This window comes from Triturus cristatus, chromosome 4_1 (genome assembly GCF_964204655.1).
Source record: "Triturus cristatus chromosome 4_1, aTriCri1.1, whole genome shotgun sequence".
NCBI lineage: Eukaryota > Metazoa > Chordata > Amphibia > Caudata > Salamandridae > Triturus > Triturus cristatus.
The window spans coordinates 793,868,760-793,882,322 of NC_140585.1; positions in this window are offsets into that span (position 1 = coordinate 793,868,760).

The window sequence follows — 13,563 nt, forward strand, 5'->3', positions numbered from 1 at the left end:
CTAGAATCCAAGAAGTGTTGGTCTTGCTCTTATGAGGATAGTGATTTTCTCCACATGTTTTTTCACTGCCCGTTAGTTAAATCCTTATGGTCTCGTATCTGGTCAGAACTAAATTATATCCTTTTTGAGATTGTACTTATATTTTTGGGAGGTTCCTCAACTTTATGGGATGTTCAATGCAATGTGCGTACATTTATAGACCTCTATTTAGCCATTTCTCTTCAGATCATCACAACCAACTGGAAGGACATATCAAAAATTTCGTATCATGCCTGGTGGAACTTGTTATGTCATCACCATAGGCTTGATCGTGCCTTTGCCACCTCAGTGCCTTTATTAAACAAAAAGGACTTGATATGGTCACCTTTAACCGCTTTTCTTTCCAGATATGCTCCCTGAGTTACCCCTTTTCCTCTCTAAAGTACCCACTGTTATCTTTATTACTTGTCCATTTTTAATTGTTTATAGAAGTATTTACCATCGAATAAGCATTTCATGCCTTTCCCTCCCTCTCCCTCTCCGGCTCGCTTTTTCTTTCTTTCTTTTTCCCTTCCTCTTTGAAAACTTTAAAAGGCATTTTTTCCTTTGTATAGTTTTTATTTCCCTCTTTCGGGAATGGACTGCATATATGTTATTTTCATATCATTTCATTTTCCATTTAATGACATATGTCTTTGTAATGATGTTTTACTCTGTTTATCAATTTCAATAAAGCTTTCTAAACTTTAAAAAAAAACACATTCTCGCATGAGAGACATGGTAAAATTATTCACAACCAATTTGTGCAACCTTTGAAGGCAATTCCATGAAGAATCCAACATTTCACATTAGTTCAAATTATCAATCGACCACACCAGGAACAGGTGTGTTTGGAGTACAAACCGGTTGCGGCTCTGAATGCTTGTCACCATAAGTCTGAGTAAGAGGGTAGTTGACACTGTGATTACATACAGGAGCAAGGTTAGTCCTCTGACCTCAGTCTTTGCTACTAGCATAACCTCTACCAGGGGGACATATAGGAAGAGTAGAGTCGCAGCCAATGGACACAGGCACAGAAGGTGAAAAGGAAGCCATTTAATACCACTTGACCAGGCCTCCAACAGGCGGAAAGGTGAACTAACTGTAGACAAAGACTACAACCTAAAGTTATTTTGGAGATAGGTTATACACAAACCCTGCCACCAATAAGGAGTTCAAATGAGCAACTGTGTTGTGCCCATTGATCATGCCGTTTTAACGGTATGCTTTATGTTTTGATCTGTTGGGTTTTGTGCAATCGGCTCAAACTTTTTTTATAGCAACTTCGGAATATTCATAGGAACCTACAACATCAAACAAGTTAACATGTAAACTAAAAGGTAATATACCCAAATTACTGGTTTACCGTCATTTCCAGCATTGCAAGTTGGGGCAGTCATGAGATTATGTGAACACGAGCATACTGTTTGTGCTTGATTCTATATGGGTCACTTGTTTGAGCAGGAGCACTTTTAGTTGTTTTCCTCAACAGTCTTTAGTTCCATGTGGTTTAGGTTCTTGTCATGGACATTTCAGAGTATGAGCTCACCAACAGCAACCACCCTCATGTTTACTATAGGTACAGTTTGTTTTTAGTCATTCATTGTTTCGTTTGCAGCAAACAAAAAACATTTCACTAAGAAATGCTGTCCCGGATGACAACTTTGGTAGTTTGATGGATTTGGTAGGTTGCAAATGCCAACATGGTTAAAGATGATTAGGGAAAGAATCTCTGTTGTATGGTTTTAACAGCATGAACAAACAGCATGTTACCTTTCAAAATAAAGCACGTACATCAACTGCACATAGAACCAGGTTTCTATTGACATAATTACACTCCATGGTTTAAAGTTGACTGAGGCAGTTAACCACTGTTTCTCTTCAGTATCAGGTGATGGGTGAAGTTGGAAGATGCAGAAAGGAATATTTTCGGATTGAGTGGGATGTATTGTGTTAATATATTAGAAAGGTAAATCAGGGGAGGTGTCATTAACCACTTTGTAGACCAATGTCAGGATCTTGCTAAACGCCCTGTTTTTAGAAGACAGCCAGCTGACCTGGTGATGATAATAAGGAATAGGTGCATGTCTAGTAGGATTATATAAAGTTCAAGCGGAAACGTTTGGACTTTGTTACATGGGGAGAAAGAATAATGGGGGTTAATATTGTAAGACTGTGGATTATTATTCAGGGTGGGTGACTGCCCACCTCAAGGAATAATAACATTTCTTGTTAGGGTGAACGAATCCTCAAGATCACTAAATTAACCTGAGCTCAATTCCCTGACAGGTATGGCACAGAGAAGACAGACTTAATTTAGGGCAATGTGTAAAGTATTTATGCAAACAATAATAAAGTCAAAATACCAAGATATAAAAACTCCAAACTGAAAAGAATAAAAGGTATTAAACACAATGACAACAAACATTCAATATGAGGAATGAGAGATATGAACTTAAAGTTTTAATAAAAAATAGCATCAATAATCACCAATGGTAGTCAATAGTTGGTGTAGACCACTACCTAGGCACGATTTGATGCAACCACGATGTAGCCCTGGTTGGATACACAAAGTAGATTGGTTCAAGTGAAAGGATTGGAGTAAAAAAGTTTGAAAATGCTTATAAGCCCAACTTCAGAAATACACTTTGCCACATTATTGAAGAAAAGCACTGATATGTCTACTAAGTCCCAATGTACACAGAGACATTGTCACTTTTTGAGAAAAAACATCCCCTCCGCATGGACCACTGTTGAAATTGTGGCCACCGCCATGAAAGCAAAGGCCGGTTACCTGACACATGTTGGTTCCGCTGGAGCATTAGAGATTTCTCACTAAACATTTTCAATTCCCAAATCAGAATGAGAATTAGTTGATTTTACTGAGGTCCGGGGACCTTTCACCGGGATGAAGCTGAAATCCAGTTCAATGCTTTGAAAGTGCTGGTCAGATACGCTATCTGGCGGGTCCCACTGAAGCTCTGGTGCTCTGGGAGAAACGTTTTGAAACGTTTCCAAACTTTCTTCTGGTGTCCAAACAAACACAGGAATACACTTCTAAGGCCCCCAGAACCTCAGGAGAGGGCACCTAGAGACAGTTAAGGTGTCAGACAGAGGCAAACAGCAACGTCCAATCCAGGTCGTGAAACCACTGGTCAGCTGGGTACTGCATGGAAAAGGCCTCTGTTGTGTTCCTGTAGCCACGCAGGAGATCAACCAACCGACCCTTGTCGGGCACTCCTTAGTATTAGATAAAAGAGGGACCAGGTCCAGTCCTTCGGAGCTCTTCTCAGGGTAATATGTCCAATCCTCTTCTGATCTTCACCAGGTCCAGTATGGTGCCTGGGGATGCCACATTTAAATGCACCAACTGGATGGTGGGAGTGACTCCTCAACACTTCCTCACCAATGTGGTAAAAGTTCCTGGGGTTACCCTAGCCCCTTTTTCTGCAGCTCCTGTTTGCCCTACTGCAACCAATAGCATAGAGCTTCTCACTCTCAAAATCTAAAATGTGGGAACCCTTCTGCCCTTGTGCAAAGGCTGCATGCCCACCCAGGGTAATGAGCAGGTCCCTCCCCTGCGGTTACTCAAACCAGTTCTGGGAGTAACTTTCCTTCCAAAGGGTCTGGTACCAGCCTGACGATGGGCACAAAGTCTTGGGCCTTTCCAGGTGTCACCTACATTTACATGTGACACAGCAGGCCCCATTGAAGTTAATTAAGTTCCTGGATCCAATGCAACTTGTCTTCCTCCCAGGGAAAGAAAAACACCTAGGCCATTGCCTCTGCTCTGGGAGCTGTTTTCACACCTCACTCAGGCCAAGCACAGGCTGGGCAGTGGCTGGAGACCTAAAGCAAATCAGCCTGCAGCACGCTTTCGGCAGGGTAAAGGTAACTTTCTAACAATTACATTTCCAATATATTTAAAAAATATCCGTCACCATTAAATTTGTTTTTGTATTGAACATAAGAAAACGTTTTTGAATGATACAAGTCAAAAGTTATCGAATAAAGTACATAATCTGTACTTTCACTTTTTGTATGTGCCATTTATCGGTTAACCAATAACAATGTTGTTTTTCGCCTAGTAACTGGTGCAACATGTGATTTCTCACGTCACACATGTGCTATTCTTAAATATTATGCACCCAATCTTGTGGACAGCAAGGTGTGCTTACAGTTAACTTAATTTTTTTTATTAGATTTCCCTGCCTGTCAAAACAGTGATTTTGACAGGTCTATGCAGCAGGGTTCAGGCTGCTTCTATCAGGACTCACAGGGAAGGTCTGAAGCCATGTTTTCACTGCCCCTCTAGAGGACCGTGCAAAAAGTGCCGTAGTCTACAGGTGGCATTTAACTTTCCATACCAGGGATGTACTTCTACACCATATACTATTGCTTTACAGGAAAGTTAATTTCTCCAATCAGGTTTAAGCCATTTTCAAAATGTTTAAAGGAGAAGCAAAGGCACGTTACTTCTGTTTAGCAGGGGTGAAGTGTGCAGAGTTGTAAATCCAGCAAAGCAGACATGACAAACACTGGGTGGACATTATGCAAAAAATGGTAATTCCCTACAATTATGTATCACTCAGAAGTAGACCCTTTTTATGTGCACAAGAGTCCCCTTATGGGCCACAACGAAATCAAACCTTGACACACATAGGCACAAATGGTCTTCTATGCAAACCAAACTGACAGTGTTGACCATAGAGAATTCAGACTTCTCGCCACACACTTGCAGTCTGTGATAATTACTGTGTCCATGTTATGGCTCATCTTCTAGTTGGCGCGATACAGATCAATCCCACATTATGAACTACAGGAAAGTATGGCAATGCACATGAAGTCTCGCATAAAGCCTGAATCCACAACATTTGTCATGCTGACGTAGGCCTTCTTGTCACACACAAAGAAAAACATGTGCACAACTTCACTGGAACAGGAAACAACCAGATAATTCAGATTCACGCTTTGCCTCCTTGTCCATCGTTGCAGTCTTCACACCATCTTTGATAACTTCCTTTTCCCATGCCTGGATTTTTGGTATGCAGTCTAACACCAACAAGGGAGTCCTCAGTCTGCACCACCACCAAAGCCATCGGATGACAATTGCCTAATATTCAGTGTATTCCCATCATATCCTTCAGTTTGCCATTGCATTGATAAACACTCTAGAGATGAGTAAGTTGGACTACTTTTGCAGTTTGCTGGTAGGACTCTCCTTCTTCCACTTACAAAAATAATTTGCTACAAGAACATTATTTTACTCCCAATCAACAAAAGCACTTTACAGGGACTGATCACAGAGTCCAGCACAAAATTCCAACCCTAATGTTCAAAACTATACAAGACAACGCATTGCCAAACTACCTCTCACATCCATCTACCTGCATGATACGTCCCGCCTTGTGTACCAAGCACTGCCAACCTAACAAGCACATCACATTGTACCTCTATTCATTTTTCACTTTTGAATTGTATTTGGAATGCCCTCTCAGTATGGATACAAGCTTGCCCTTCCTACCAGAATTCAAGAGTGTCATCGAGTCTTGAAAACGTGGTCAGAAAAGTTCAGCCTTTTTCACTCATGACTCAAGCTACCTTCTAAATCAAATGAGTTCATGATGTTGCAACCTGACTTGATTTGCCCTGGGTCCCTGCCAATCAGGTTCCCGGGACCTCTGTTCTTTCCCAAAACTGTACCTTTATACCCACAATTGGCACATCTCTGGTCACAGGTCAGCCCCTTGTAAAAGGTACCCTGGGTACCAAGGGCACTGTGACCAGGGAAGGTCTCTAAAGGCAGCAGCACCTATTGTGCCATCCTTAGAGGCCCTGTACCTTAACACCCACACACTACCATTGCAGGCTGCGTGTTTTGGTGCAGAGAAAAGTGAAGAGTCAACATGGCCCTGTGTGCCATGCCTGCAACCCACTGCCTGAGGCCTGGGTAAGACACCCCTCTAGCAGGGCGCACTAGCCCTCAGGTGAGGGTACAGTGGCAGGAGTCCTGTACCCCTACAGTGTCTAAGTCCATTCTCCTTGTGTTTGCTTAGATCCGTTCTTAGACCTTGTAAGTGTAGCAAAGCCATAAAAAGTATATGGTCTGGGAGTTGGTCATTACGAACTCCACAGCTCCATAAGGGCTTTACTAAAAACTAGGAAGTTTGGTAGCACATTTTTTAGTGCATTAAACCCACACTGATGCCAGTGTGGTATTTAATGTAAAATGCACTCATAGGACACCTTAGAGCTGCCCCCTGAAAAACGACCAGCCAGAGTGTGGTTTCTGAATGGCTGCCTGTCATTTGCCACCACCAGACAGGTTTCTGGACCCCTGGGCAGAGAGACTCCGCTCTCTGGGACCAGAAACAAAGCCCATCCTGGGCAGAGGTGTCATGCCTTCTCCCCCAGGATGGGCTGGGTCCACGAAGGGGAAGCTTCAAATGCCTATTAGTATTTAGGGGTGACCCTGAACCTTGCCTCCTCAGGTTTGAGGAAGAAAGAAGAAGGATTGAAGAGCTGTGCTGACCCAGGAAGAAGAAGACACCCACTGCTGTGGCCCCAACCCTACCGGCCTGTACTGTAGGTAGTGAGGGGGCTGAGGTCTTTAACCCTCCACCTCAACTACTTAGGGAGGAAGGATACCTTGAGCTCTCCACCTCCAAGCCAGGGAGTAGAGGTCTAGACCCTACTGAGGTAGGCTAGACTCTGTACAAGGCAGTGAAGACAACTTCACTGAAGAGGACAACTTTTTAGCAAGTTTGACCAAGAGACTAGGCTCCTAGCCTTAGAAAAAGAGAGATCAGATATGGGCCTAGGTCCCATCAATGGTGGCTGGATTACTAAAAACCAAGAGAGAGAAGAATCCTATGATCCTAAAATCCCCGAAGGGATTGTCCCTAAATTTGAGGATGGTGATGATATCACCCAGTGGTTCACAGCATTTGAGAGGGCTTGTGAAGCCAGGATAGGGAGGAAGTCTCACTGGGGGTAACTCCTTTGGGATCTGTTCTCTGGTAAGTGCAGAGACAGCTTTCTGACCCTTAGTGGGGCAGAAGCGGGGTCCTATGAACTCATGAAGGGTACCCTGATTGAGGGATTGTTCTCACTACTGAGGAGTACAGAATTAAATTCAGGGGGGCTCAGAAATCCCAGAGTCAGTCCTTGGTGGAATTTGTAGACTACTTATTAAACACACTAGATGGTTGGTTGACAGGAAGTAAAGAGCAGAATTATCAGGAACTTTATAATTTGTTTCTGAAGGAACATATTTAAGTACCTGCATCAATGAAAAGTTGCATCAGCATCCGGTAGACCTAGGTTCAATTTCTTCACAAGAATTGGGAAAGAAGGTGGACCATTGGGTCAAGACAAGGGTAACCAAGACAACCACTGGAGGTGACCAAAAAGAAAAGGGTCATAAAGCCTCCCCAGGGGAAACAGGGTGAGAAACCCGAAGATAAAATACTTAAGGCCCCCAAAATCCTGGCCAGGGGGTGGGCCCAAGAACTCTTACCAGCCCGCTAGTGGGTACACAGGGAAAAATGTTGATCCTGCTAAGGCCTGGTGTTTCCACTGAAACAAGAAGGGACACCAAACTGGAGATTCTGCCTGTCCCAACAAACCATCCCCTAGTCCCCCTTCAGTTTTTACTGGTGTGGCAAATCTCCAGATGGGTTCAATAGTGTGCCCAGAGCAAATCAGGGTCCACACTGAGGCTGGTTTAGCCTCTGAAGGGAAGGAGGGTTGGCCACTTTGGCCGTCTGGCCCACTAATTTAAAGAAATACCTGCAGTACCACTTAGTGAATGGGACTAAGATAGAACCCTGAGGGATACAGGTGCCAGTTTTGTTATGGTGAACGATGCACTGGTTTCTCCAGAGCAATACCTAACTGGAAATAAATATCCAATTACCAATGTTGACAGGTCACTACTAACCATGCCATGGCTATGGTGATATTAGAAATGGGGGGGTTACTGGACTGAAACAGGTAGTGGTCTCTCCAAAGCTCACAGCTGACTGTCTGCTTGGGAATGATCTGAAAACTCAGCTGATGTAGAAAGAAAGACACATGCAGCCATACTGCAAATCCCCGAGATAGTGTGCATGAAAACATGAGCACAGTGCCAAGCACAAGATGAAAAATGAGAGTAGGAGCCTCAAATGATGGCCCAACCTCCCAAGAGAAAAGGTAGGAAGACTGGTGAAACAGCTTCCACACAGCACACAAATCAGGATCCTGTCCTCAGGGAAAGGACTTGCCAGCCCCACAGGGAACAGAGCCCATGGATCTTGAACCTTAGGAGGTAGAGCTCTTGGGTCCAGGGGAAGCCTCTAGGGAACAGCTGAGCCTTGAGCAGCAGACTGCCCCACTCTTGAAGGCCTGAGGCAGCAAGCTGCTGCATAGGATCAGGGAGATGTAATTGGCTCCCACAAGGTCTATTGGGAGGAAGGGCTCCTGTACACTGAGGCCAGAGACCCCAAATCTGGTGCCACTAGGAGAGTGGAAGTGCCTCAGCTGTATAGGGAGTTTCTACTCACTGTAGCCCATGACATTCCCCTAGCTGGACATCTGGGCCAGACCAAAACTTGGGAAAGGCTGATCACCCACTTCTATTAGCACCAGATTTCCCAAAATGTGAAAGTGTTTTAAAGCTTCTGTGTTACCTATCAACTTAGTGGCAACACAGGAGGACTCCCAAAGGCCCCCTTAATTGCACTACCAGTGGCTGGGGACCCTTTGAAAGGGTAGGTGTGGATAACGTGGGTCCACTTGAGCGTTCCACCGCCTAAGGTAAAAAAGTCATGCTGGTAGTAGTGGATCATGCCACCAGGTATCCTGAAGCCATGCCCTTTAGGATTACCACAGCCCCTGTGGTATCCAAGGCCCTCATCGGTGTCTTCACCAGGCTAGGGTTTCCTAAGGAGGTAGTATCAGGCTGAGGTTCCAACTTCATGTCTGCATACTTAAAACACATGTGGGATGAGTGCGGAGTGATTTATAAGTTCACAACACCTTACCGCCCTCAAACCAATGGTCTTGTTGAGAGATTCAAGACATTGAAAGGTATGGTAATGGGACTCCCTGACAAACTCAAGAAGAGATGGAATGTTTTTACACTGCATGCTTTTTGCCTACAGAGAGGGGGCTCAGAAGAGAGTAGGGTTTTCACCCTTTGAACTTCTGTTTGGCCACCATGTAAGGGGACCACTCTCTCTTGTGAGGGAAGGATGGGAAACCCCCATTGTGTACCAAAACAAGATGTGGTGGACTATGTACTAGGCCTTTGTTCCAGGATGGCAGAGTACCTGCAGACAGCATCAAAACACCTTGAGGCCAGCCAGGAGCTACAGAAGCTCTGATATGACCAAATTGCTGCACTGGTAGACTTCCAAGCAGGGCAACAGGTGTGAATTTTGGAGCCAGAATCCCCAAGAACTCTCCAGGAGAAATGGAGTGGCCCTTACCCTATCCTAGAAAAGAAGAGTGAGGTCACCTACTTGGTATACCTGGGCACTAGCAGGTCCCCCAAAAGGGTGATACATGTGAACCGCCTCAAACTCTAGTGTCAGAGCTGATGTAATCATGCTGATGGTTACTGATTAGGATAAGGAGACAGAGAGTGAACCTCTCCCAGACCTCCTATCTTACATTCCCATAGATGGGTCAGTAGATGGAGTTGTCTACTCAGACACCCTCTCTGCAGACGAGTTCTGCAACAGTATGCACAGCTCTTTTCCTTGGCCCCTGGTAAGACTCCCTTGTATGATGTGGACACTGGGGACAGCTTGCCTGTCAAAACCAAAATCTATCACCTGTTTGACTAAGTCAAGGAAAGCATTAAGGCATAAATCAGCAAGATTATGGACTTGGGGGTCATTGACCCTTCTGACAGTCCCTGGACCAGCCCAGTGGTCCTAGTCCCCAAACCTCATCCACAGCGTGAAAAGAGAGAAATTAGATTATTTACGTACTATAAAGGCCTCAATGCTGTCACCATCTCAGAAGGTTTCAGTACTCACGGTTCACCTCTAAACTGCACAGGGGTAGAATGATGCTATTTTCCCAGCTCCAAACCCAGGATTCCACTCTGTCCTCTTAGAATGCAGAGGGTCAAAGTGAACCTGGAGGGGGAAAGGGGATGGGGACAGAGAAGAGACTGCCTTGTTTAGCTGTTCTTGAGTTCACTTCTACTCCCTCATGCAGATATCTCACTTGTTAGATTAACGTCTCTTTCAGGACTCACAGGTGAACTGCAATATAACAGTAACACAACATTATGTTAATACCTCCTCCTTAGCCTTTCTTCCTAGTCTATTCTGTATTTGCTTTTCATTCTTACTCTTACCATCTAAACTAGGCCGTTTCCTTCTCTTCTTTTTTTTTTATTTCTCACAAATATCTATTTATTCAAGGTAAGTTGTCTTCTTCCTTTCTATTCTTCTTGTGACAACACCTCTTTCTTTAATACTCTATCCTTGTGCTTTTTATTAAGATATATTTTTTACCATTTCAAATATCACTTTAATTCATTACTTTTGCTTTTCTTTTCAGGTGGTATACTTGCGGTTAGTAGTATTCTGATTGTGAATTTTAATACCGGCCAAAGAGTTCTAGGAACGCAGGTAAGTTTCCGCTTTTCCGTTACATATATTGCCTTTTAATCATGTTTTTTCAGCTGAGTCATCTTCTCTTGAATTATTCTTTAATCTGAACTCCCTAACTAGCTTAACCATCATACATGGACGACTCTACCCTAAACTAAACTCTATGTGCATGAACAAAACTACACTACTTTCTTGACTAATACGCAAGCGCCAAGCAATGACACACTCGGTGAGGAGAGTCAGTGAAATGCGCATCTCCAAACATTATGCACGCACTTCACTGTTTCTTCTGTGCTCGCGACTTCCGAACCCCAAGTGAGTCTAGACCCGCAACTATTTTTGCAAGACCTAGCTGCTTCCGGGTTCCTCGGTGAGTTTTAATGCTGAAGGCTGACCCTAGAAGACTCCTGCAAAGAAATGGGTGTCTTCGCACCAGGCCGGTAAGAAACTGCAGCCAGATGCTGAGAGGTCGCTGTGTTCGTCAGGGGAGTCCTGACACACCAAGACAGATGCACACCTCATCCCCAAAGCGAATGAACTGGTAAATAAGTTAGAGGCTGCCAAATACCTAAGTACCTTTGGCTTAAGTGCAAGGTACTGGCAGATTGGCATGGCCCTTGGAGCAAAACAAAAGTATTTTCCCGCAACTGTCACACCATCCTTTATGTAATACAGAATGGTTGTGGCACCGCACTGATGCGTGGCTCGTTTCCTCAGGCACCCTCTCCTCAGATGCATGAGTATGCCCTCTTTCTCACCTCAAGTAAATGTTCACTTAAAGCGCTGTATGCCTTGCACCGCTCTCTTACCCCTTTTTACCTTGTCATTCGTATGCTTGAGAATTTCCTGCCCTAATAGTGCTCCTAAAATTGATTTTTTGCAATTATTGTCACTGAGAGTTAAACTGTTTAGCACTGGTATCATTACCCTTTGATTTTGACTTGCATTCCACTGTTTCCTCCACTTAATACCGCCTGTGTAGACATGATTAATGTGATCAATATGTAATTATATGTCTAGGGACACCCTTTTAAACTTTGTTTTTCCTTATCCATAGATTCTTCTTGCTCACATTTTTGTGCTGATGATGATCTCAAACGCTTGAGATTGAAACGCCATCGACCCTTTCACCACAAAAAAATCCTTCACTGTTTAAAATTATACATTGAGTCTTTACTATTGTTGGCAATGCTATATAACTTTTAATATCACCTTCAGTCTTCACATCACACACCTTCCACTATTCTTTGTGAGCACTAGAACTATCACCTGAACAAAACAAATTCTGATATATTGTTTATGAAGTAAATAAATGTTATTTCAATACCATTTTGTGTCCCTACGTATATTGAAAAACGGTCGTATACCGCTGATTCTGGCAAATACTAATTTCCAATTGACACTTGTCTCTTGATTAATACTTTTTTAATTTACATTAGCTCAGGCTAACCCAGGACCCTTGTGGCCTTATATGTTCCATTGTTCTCTACATTACTAAGTAAATTTTTAGACATTGGAAGTGTAGTAAAGCCATTAGGCGTATATAGTCTGTGAGTTGGTCATTACGAACTCCACAGCTCTATAATGGCATACTAAAAACTAGGAAGTTTGGTAGCAAAACCTCTAAGCACATTAAACCCTCACTGATGCCAGAGTGGTATTTAATGTAAAATGCACTCAGAGGGTATCTTAGAGTGTTTCCTGAATGGCTGTCCACCATTTGCCAGCACCAGACAGATTTCTGGACCCTTGAGTAAAGAACCTCTGCTCTCTGGGTCCAGAAACAAAGCCCAACCTGGGCAGAGGTGTAATACCTCCTCCCACTGGATGGGCTGGGTCCACAAAGCGGAAGCTTCAAAGGCCTCCTGACTTTAGAAGCTTTCACTGCCTTTTGCTACCTCCAGCAACTCGCTATCATCGGTTCTGCCCATCCACTTTGGGAAGGAGAATCCGTGGGCAAAACACATCTCTGTCCCCTCGATCTTGAAGATGAGGGGACCCAGCCAATTAGGGAAAGGCTCATGCCCCCTCCTAGAGGAGGGTGGCATAATAGAGGTTGTGTACCCACCCAAGGAAGGGACCTTTTGGAGGAGCATTTAGAATGAGGAACTAGACACACTTTCGAGTGTGTATGCTCTGGAAAGGAAAAAGAGAGTCTAAGAGGTGAGTTTCACAATTCTGGAGTGCCCGCTTCATTAACCTATACAACCAATCTAACTTAAGCAATCAAGCGTCAAAGACTTTACGCAGAGTGGAATGATTCAATGCAATCTTATATAAGTGAGTGTCAGAGACACAAAAATCATCAAAGTATGCAATACCAAGGAGGATTAGGAAGAGAGCAAAGCAGCAGAATATGACAAATCAGATAAGTCTAACCTAACCAAAGATAAGGCAGCTATCTCACCCAGCTAGGGAACATCAAGTGGCGTCAAGTTGACTGCTCATCTGTGATGTTATCCAAGGCTCGGTGACAGGCCCTTAAATACAGTTCTTCGCACAGCAGTGTGACCACAAGGCCAGGTGCTTGATGAAGAAACAAAGTTACAAAAATACACTGAAACCGCAAATGTTCTCCTCGAACCTAGGTATGGGGGGGGCAAGGGTAACAAGTTCATCTACAAGCGAGGCCCACTTGGCCACTTTGATTCTATTGGCTAGCAGCATAAAGCACATAACAGCAGTGACTGGTCAAATTTATATGACATGATGGTCTCTCATGGGGACATCTTCTCAGGGCGGGACTTGGAGACTTGTTTACTCTAAAGGACCTGAAGACAGTGAACTGGGGTTATGGCTCATACAGAAGAGATGTATCTGAGTTAACTAGAGAGCATTTGGCCTACAACTTCTATCTTCTCAGGGCATTGTAGACAATTTATCACAGCCCAGCCTATGGTCTGACTGGTTCTGTCCGGTTTGGTGGATTAGG